Below are 9,870 nucleotides of genomic sequence, written 5' to 3'. Positions count from 1 at the left end.
GGATACATGTAATAACTCATTTCTTATCCATATCTTTTCATATCAAGATTTTTACCCGTTGAATTTATTTGAAATATCAATGGTAAAAAAAGTAGTACACTTGAGGTGTACGAATCAGAATCCGTCAATTTATGTCCAATGGTACCCATAGGGTACTATATCGGAGAGTACACTCTCGAGCCACACATGTACAAGACAGGATTACCAGTCCAGGCTAAATCCTTTTTTATGATATATGCTCTAAAGAGCTTGATCTGGATTACCTGTCCGGGCTAAATCCAATTCATAACATATGCTCTAGAGGATTTATATTAGGATTACCCGTCTAGGCTAAATCTAGTCTGCAACAAATACAGGACCTCATTCATTTCAGGAAATCACATATCCATCGAATTTTCCACTTATTCAAACGAGATTTAACATTTCTCAAGTATTAGCAAGCATGTGACTATTTCCTACATCTAAATCATACATGTAATTCAAATAGATACATTCCACATTCATTTCAAGCTTATAAGTAACATTCTCATCGTTTATCCTTTATCATCTATCGGGCATTATCATTCAATTTAAACATTTTTATTTATTGGGCTTGATTGGATATGTAATCATTTTACATATTTCTGACATTTATACAATTTAGATAAACACAATCAATGCAAGCATGTAAATAAACACAATTTAGTTACACGAACTTACCTCGACAATGTTCGTGTATGTAAAATCTACTAATCTGACATTTTCCTCTTTCCTCGTTCTAGTCTGAATTTGGTCTATCTGGATCTATACGAGTAAATTTAACATCAATTTATCATATTTCACATTCAGATGGACTCAATTTTTATCTTAGGCAAAATTACCATTTTTCCCCTAACTTTTCTATAAATTTCAATTTTGTCCTTAGGCTCGTAAAATGAAACTTGTGCAATTTAATCCCTATTCCAAGCCTAACCAAAATCCCATTACAAAATTTACAACACATGTATTCATAAAAATTTAGAATTTTTCATCCAATTTTACAACTTTACATTTTAGTCCCTAAATCATGTTTTCATCAAAAATCACTTAGTAAAAGTTGTTTATCTATCAACAACTTTTCATTTTCTACCATAAATTTCATATTTCTAGTATATTCATCCATGACCCAAATTTCATACTTTGATAACTTTTCAAATTAATCCCCTAAATGGATAGATTAAACTATCTCGATTTTAAAAATATAAAAATTACTAAAAACGGGGCTTGATTACTTACCCAAATAAGCTTGATAAGTCTTCTTCCTCTCCTAGGGTTTCCATAGAAATATTTGGGGAAGATGATATGAAACTGTTTTCTTTTTCATTTAATTAAATTGTCATTTAATAACTTTTCATCTTTCCAATTTAGTCATTATCCTTTTTTTTTCCATGGATGAGTCATACCAAAATATCTACATACTTTCCTTTAATTGTCTAATTACCATATAAGGACCTTAAGTTTTGAATTTCATAGCTATTTGATCCTTATAGATACTAGAATACAACTTTTGCATTTTATGCAATTACATCATTCAAGTAATTAAACACATAATCGATAAAATTTTCTTATCAAAATTTTCACATGACATTTATAACATAATATGAATCATATAATAAAATAAAAATAAATTTTATTTTCGGCTCGAATTTGTGGTCCCGAAACTACTATTTTGATTTCACCGAAATTGGGTTGTTACATATATCTTTGCATTAAAAAGGTTCTGTATTATCTAATGTATATAAATGCATATATGTTGTGTGCAAACCTTTAAAAGTGAACTATGAACCCATGTGATATATGAGGTTTACCATCCCATTTATGAACTTATAATATTATGAAAACCTACATTGCATGCGAAAATATGTCATATGCAAACCCTATTATTTTATGCTTGATGTTCTGTGTATGCGAGCTTAATTCTTTGTGAAATATATTATGATGTGTTGTGGTACTGCGAACTCTGTTAAAATTATTAGTTTAAAATGACGTGATCTATAAATGTGTAATAATGTGATATGTTGGCATTGTGAATTTTTGGAACCATTGAATATAGTTGGCATGCCATAGGATTGTTAGTGCTCACCTATATAGTGTGATAGGGTATTGTGGCCCAGTGATTTGACAGAGAAATAAGGGAATGTCGAGCACTGCTCCATTCACTAGAGACCGTAAGGGTGTGTTTTCTGGAGAGTGTGAGCATTCGTGCTATACTTATATGACGATTCGAGTGACTCTATGAGTCTTAGGGTGTGTTTTTGGAGGTCTGTTAATCCAATGAGTATAACATTTGATCATGTTTCCTTTTCATGAATTGCCATTATAGCACTAAACTTAACTCGGTTAGTTATATGTGAACTGATGATATGCGAAGTGATTGAATGCGAACCACCTATATATAAACCCATTTATATGCGAACTGTTATATGTGATCTATTTGAATGGGGCTGTTTGGTATGTGGATTATTGATATGTTTTCTAGTTTGGTTTACATGTGTATTCATTGAGCTTTCACAAGCTCATCTCTTTACTTTCTTTCCCTTTTTGGTTAAGTAGTGCGCGGGATAGCGAGGAGAGTGGTAGTTCAGTTATCCATCACACAAAATTTCTTTTTACAGTATGTGTGCTAAGCTTATAAAACCCCATGAAGGCAATGTGGGACATTTCCGGGCTAGAGAATTAGAACGGGACTCAGATAATTTTAGACAATTTAAAAATAATTTTTTAAAGGGGTGTAATCTAACTTTTTGGTCTGTTTAATTTTTGGGTCTTTTTGATCTCTTTGTTTGCTTGTTTGGCTGAAATTACTGTTTGAATTATTTAATACTACCTATAAGAACTAACGAGACATTTTGCAGTTAGTAGAGTTACCAAATTTTAGGCACACATTACTCTGCTTATTATATGACTTATTGTTTGATTTAGAAAAGCATGCTTTTAGGACTAAATGCTTGTATGAAATATTTTGTATACGTAGGGCGACTATGGATGGTTGATGTGATTAGTGGTAGTTTTTCAGAGAATTACCTCGGTGGCTAATCTGTTGCTTGAAATTCGAGTCAGACTATCCTGACCGGGTTTAGAGAGTTGCACTTTAGTAATTTTTAAATATTTTGTATTTTTTTTCATAAATGGCATGTATAAGGCTTAATGTATAGAGTTTAAAGTCATTTATACTTTTGTTATGTTTTGGTTATTTTTGTAAATAGTTGTATGCATAAATGGTATAGTAGGCTTGTACATGTTTAAAGCTATATGAAAATAGTCATTTTGGTATGCGTATTTTGAATGATAAAATGGGTTGATGATAGTTGATATTAGGTAGCTATTTTACTTAAGATGGGATTAAGATATGACATTATAGTTTTGTTCTAGAATGATTTTTATTTGGTATGAATTGAGTGTCTTTGAATGGCATATTGTTTAGATTCTATAAAATGGATTTTGAATGTCTTATGTAAGGTTGTTTATATATAAAACTTGTTATTTCTTATTATAGGTGAATAAAGTAGGAATTGAACTTTAAAAGTTGAGATTTTACCACCTGGAAATTAGGTATCGATACTTTGGCATCTAGTATCAATACCTAGCTTTATGAAAAAGTTTTGAGAAAAACAAAATGCCAAAATGGTATTGATTTTTAACTAAGTATTGATATTTGCTAATAAGGTATCGATACCATATATTAATTATCGATACCTCTGTTTTGTTTTGGAAACAATATAGTAATTTTATATCGATTTTCATATGGGTATTGGTTCGGTATTGATACCAAAATTGAAAATTTTATAATTATTTATACTTTCAAATTTTATTTTATTAAGTAGATGGAATTCATATTTAGGTGCTTTAAAGTCTAATTAAGGTTTATAAGTGTATGTTTGACATGTTTTTCAGTATAACTTGATTATTATTTTGAAGTAATGTTTATGAGGTTAGATTTGTTAATAGTTTTGTTATTTTTTTGTGATACTCTGTAACCCATAATAGATGACGATGACGGGTTAGGGGTGTTACAAAAACCCTCATAGAATAAGCCCAATTGACTATTTTCCCAGGTTTGCCAATATCTAGTTAGGAGTGAGCCTTCCCAAGTCATCTACCTTGCTACTACTATCCACGACCTACTTACCTGTGAAGTAAGAGAGGAGTGGGTGAGTTCATTGCGATCTCAGTGTATAATAAAGAATCAACAAGGTATGCTTTTAAAACATAACTTAAAACAGAAAGAAGACTTAGTCTTAAAAATCATTTTGCATGTTGGGTTTCTTGGGTGAGGTTGCGAGACCTAGTTCACGAATCCTGTCAGAAAACATAAGTTTGTAAAATAGTTTTGCATGTGTTACTGAATCTTAAAAAAAAAAAAACTTAGCTTGTGCTTGTTCGAAAAACAAATCTTACATAGCATGAAACAGACTCACAAACTTGTCTTATCAGAAGGGTTGAGGAACATAAGATATGTTCTCACCCACACTTACCAGAACGGTTGAGGAACATAAGATATGTTCAAGACCACACTTATCAGAACAGATGAGGAACACAAGATATGTTCAAGTCTACACTTATCAGAATGGCTGAGGAACACAAGGCATGTTTAAGCCCACACTTATCAGAAATTTGTCTCGTTGGATATGCGGATCTCCTTATAATGCCTCAGAATGACACAAAGAGTCCTTATAACATGTCCCATAAGTACTGTGCGAAGCAATACACTCTCATATACTCCAACATGTTCCACTGAATAAAGCATAGCACGATATTCCCTTATCTCTCCACATGTCTTAGGGCCTCAACGCCCAAAATAACAGAAATAGAAAGGTGATGTAACACCCCGTTTTTTAGTGAAATCAGAACAATGGTTTTGGGACCACAAAATCGATGAGTAAATTATTATTTTTTATTATTTTAATGTCTATGGAATGTTAGGAGGGTCGTATAAAAATTTCGTTAACAAATTTTGAAGTTTACATGCTTAATTAGTGAAAAGGACTAAATAAAAAAAGGTGCAAAAGTATAGATCTATTAGTTAAAGGTGTCAAATAGCTATGAAATTTTAACTTAAAGGACTTGAGTGGTAATTAAGCCAATTGAAGTGGTAGTGGATATTTATGGGTTTGGTTTTGTTGAAATTATAAATAATTTTAAAGGATAAAATGGTAAAAGAGTAAATAAGGTTAAATTAATTAAAACCAAATTCAATTCATCTTCTTCAAATCTGCTTCCATCGAAATTTGAAGGATAGAAAAATCCATAGCTAGGGTTGTAATTTTGGCAACTTCCATAGCTAGCAAGTAAGTGTTATTTTGTCCTGTTTTTAATGATTTTCATGTTTTTGGGATCGTTGTAACTTAATCTAGCTAGCCCGAGGATTAATTTGCAAAATTGTTAAAGAATTAGGGTTTTTTTTATCGATTTTGTTGCATGATTCTTGATTTTTTTATGAAATATTATGAGTCCTTATTGATAAATAAACAACTTTTGTAAAGTGATTTTTTATGAAATTGTCATTTAAGGACGTATTTGTAAAAATGACAAAAGTACATGGTGAAATTGTGAAATGATGTTTTGTATAAGTTGGTTGGTAGATGTCCCTAGTAAGTTTGGCTAGCATGAATTGAGGGTGAAAATGCTTAGATTTCAATTTATGAGCTTAAGGACTAAATTGTGAAAAAATTAAAATGTTAGGGGCAAAATTATAATTTTGCAAAATATGAAATATGGACTGAATTGAATAGTATAAATATTAAATGGATTGAATTTGCCTATTTGATCAAAATAGACGTCGTACGGATCAAGATCGATGAAAAGCTAAAGCCTAGGATTAGTTGATCTCATTTCTACATCTTTGTCATCGAGGTAAGTTCGTATGATTAAATAACGTTTTAATGTTATATTGATTTATATGTTCATGTATTATTTTTCATGTAATTAAATAATGGAATCCAACGATGTCACGATGATTATCGAACCCCGTTTGAACCTTAGGAATACGTAGGATACAAATGACATGTCATTAGGGTTTCCATGTTCCAAGCACTGGTCTTGAATGTCTTATCGATGGCTGAGATCCTGCATTTATTATGGATACTCTACAACTTGTGTGAGCAGCATCGTGTAGCTTACATTTTGACCAATAGCTTTTGTGAGTAGACTCATTTCACAGCTCGTATGAGCAACGATGAAAAGGAAATGGAAAGGTTATGATTATATGTTTAGCACACTTCGTGTGAACTTTCCCGTGTATCTGATGTTATTTTAAATGGTTCAATGGGCATGGAAAGGAAAGGAACAGTAAGTGTTCAAATGAACTATGTCGTAAATCTATGAAAATGTTTGAAATGGAAATGATCAATAAAAGTATATCTATGTTCATGGAAAGGATGAGTTCAAAAGCATTATGTTCATGCATACCTAGCTTACCATATGATATTTCAAGTGAGCACTAACATCTATTATTGATGGAGCTTAGGCTTGTGCCAAGCTTATGATTAGATTATATCATGTTTAATCTTAATGTTATGCATTGAAATGGTAAGTTATGTTCATGTTTTATGAACTTACTAAGTATTATGTGCTTACGCAGTTTTCTTTCCTATGTTTTATAGTTAATCGGAAGCTCGATCGATTTGGAAGCTTGTCAGAGATCTATCACACTATCCAACCATTGTATCGATAGTTTTTCGATATTTTGGCCAAGGTTGTAATGGCATTTATAGGCGGACTTGTGTTTGAATGTTAGTTAAGAAGTTTGGCATGTATATGTTATTTTGGTTGATGTACTTTTGGTATTTATGGTGCCTTGTTGATATGTGTCAATACGGCTAAGTTATGATGCATGAAAGATATAGTTCAAATGGTAAGTTGTATGAAGTGCTAATGGTTATGTTTGAGGTATGATTTGGTAAAAGTTGAGTGATGTTTGGTGGTAGAAATGTGATCAAGTATATACATGTTTGATATGTTAGCTTTTGAGGTGCCTTGTATGGCATATTGGTTGAATGATAATGTTTATTGAATTGGTCATTTTATGCATGTTTTGGTAAGGTTTTGGTGCTTTGAAGTTGTGCACAAAATGCTTTTCGGTACATGTTTGTGTCTGTGATGGAAATGGCTTGATTTTGGCCAATTTTATGTCCACACAGCCTAAGACACAAGGGTGTGACTCAGCTGTGTGGGACACACGGTCATGCGACACGTCCGTGTGTCCCATGTAGGTTTTAAGGTTTGCAAGTTAAGCAGTTACACGACCTAGCACATGGCCTTACACACGGGTGTGTGGCTTTGCAGTGTGACCTAACTTCGAAAGTTACACGGGCAAGGAAACAGGCTGGGACACGACTATGTGTCCCTATTTCGCTTGTTAAATGGCCTGAGACACTGGTGTGTGTCTCAACTGTGTGAGTCACACGACCTGGCCACATGCCCGTGTGACCCCTACAGTTCAATTTTTCTAACTTTTTCTTAAATGTTTCAAATGTTTCCAATTTAGTCTTGAATTGTTTCTAATGTGTTTTTATGGCCTCAAAGGCTTGGTTAAGGGACTATATGAAAGTAAATGATTGGATTATGATATGTTTATTGTAACACCCCCTACTCGTATTCGTCGCCGAAATAGGGTACGAGGAATTACCGGAGTTTACCAAATTAATTTTTCTGTTATTACGAGTTAAATACTATTTGTTTATCTAAACATGTTATGATGTCCCTTAGATGGGTCTCTGAAGCCCAAAACATACATCAGGACCAAACCGGGATTAAATCGAAACCATAGGGAATTTTTCGCAAAACCCTAAATTTTTTTATGAACTTAATATAACCCCTTTATAGATATCTAACATTTCCTGCAATTTTAAACCTAGATCAATCCAAATCAACCAATCCAATTCAACATATTTTCAAGATAGATTCATGCATATCCATAAGATAACCTCATCACATTAACATTTACTTTATTAACTTATACATGCCATTGATTTCCAAAATAAAATTTCTTGATATACCAAAATATTGAGGTTGATAGTGTGATGTGTCTCTGACCGAATCTGACCTCCGAGTTCTTAATACTACAAAATAGGGAAAAAAGAAACAAGGTAAGCACGTTGTGCTTAGTAAGCCCATGTAACAAGAATTATAGTTACCTAATATTTTCAGTACAAGACAATAAATATTCATACATCCATTCAATTTACCATTTACCTATCACACACAAACTCAACCAAAACATTAATCAAATAGCATCATATGAGTTCAATACAAAGATTAATGATTTATGAGCTCATCAATTCCATGTTTTCTATTACCCCTATTATTTCCCATATTTGTCCCGTTGAGTTTCTCAGAATTTCGATGGATTTTCTGAGAAACACTTTTAGTATACAATTCCGGGTCTATCAATTCATATTCATGTGTACATATTTCTATTTCAGAGAGCACACTCCTGCGAACCTTATTCTTACAGCGGGATTACAAGTTCAGGCTAAATCCCCTGTATTATAAACTCATAAAGTATTGTCAGGACTACCAGTCCGGGCTAAATCCCTTGGAACAACAATTACTCTAACGAGCTTGGATCTGAATTATCAGTTCAGGCTAAATTCAGACCCTAATTCGGATTACCCGTCCGGGCTAAATCCATTTTACACATATTCTTCGGGAGGGCTATATCAGGATAGGATCACCTATTTGGGCTAGATCCTTTTTACCGTCAATTCCTTTTCAGAGATTTATCGAATTTTCTTTTCATTCAACCGAGATTTCTTTCCCTTTCTATCAAATATATCAATTTTTTTGTCAATTTTCATACAATGAACATTCAAATCATATTCACATCAATAACATACATTTCAAGCATTTAAGAATATAATTCAAGTTACACGAACTTACCTCGATATTTGTTCGTATACAAAAATCTACTAATCCCGAACTTTTTCCTTCGAACTTTTTCCTTTCCTTGATCTAGTTCGTATTTGAATTTTCTGGATCTAAATAAATAAATTTAATCATCAATTTAATACATTTCATGTTCATATGTAACATTCTCTATAATTCCACTATTATTTATAGGTCATTCAAAACTGTCTACTTGAGTCATAGTCAATAAATTATATATATCTGAAGCTACAGAATTCCAAATTGAAAACTGCTTGATGTTTTGAAACTAGACTCAAATACCTTTCTACCATAAGATTTTCAGAATTTTTGGTTCAGCCAATAAGTACGATAAAATCTTCAAACTTACCTCTTTTCTTCTGTCTGACAACTTCAACATTTCTTTGCTAAAAATTAATTATCTCTTAGTAAAAAATTTGGATGATGTTTCTATCTATTTCTATTGAAAATAGACTCATTAATAATTTGAAAATGTAAATTTTAACCCATAATTATTTTTCTTAAAGTTTTTATGATTTTCCAAAGTCAAAACAGGGGAACCCGAATTCATTCTAACCTTGTCTCACAAAATTTATTATATCTCATAATTTACAATTCCATTTCTTACACCGTTTCTTCTAGGAGAAACTAGACTCAACAAGATTTAATTATATATATTTTTATCCTCTAAATCGATTTTCACAATTTATGGTGATTTTTCAAAGTTAGTCTACTGCTGCTGTCCAAAACTGTTTTAGTGCAAGATGTTTATTTCCATTTTTCCCCTAAGCTTTTAATAAATGATAATTTCATCCCTACTCAATTAACCTCTCAATTGAGCTGATTTTTCTCAATTAACACTTTATTCTATCACTTCAAACTACTTTATAACCTTTTGGAATTAGAATTTCAGCACTAGACTTTAATTCCAAACTTTTTCACAATCAGGTCCTAAAAATCACTTTCAATTGAAATTACCTAATAAAA

The sequence above is a fragment of the Gossypium arboreum genome, chromosome 10 (assembly GCF_025698485.1).
Source record: "Gossypium arboreum isolate Shixiya-1 chromosome 10, ASM2569848v2, whole genome shotgun sequence".
Lineage (NCBI taxonomy): Eukaryota > Viridiplantae > Streptophyta > Magnoliopsida > Malvales > Malvaceae > Gossypium > Gossypium arboreum.
The sequence above is the reverse complement of the archived record's forward strand: the minus strand, read 5'-3'. Positions refer to the sequence as shown.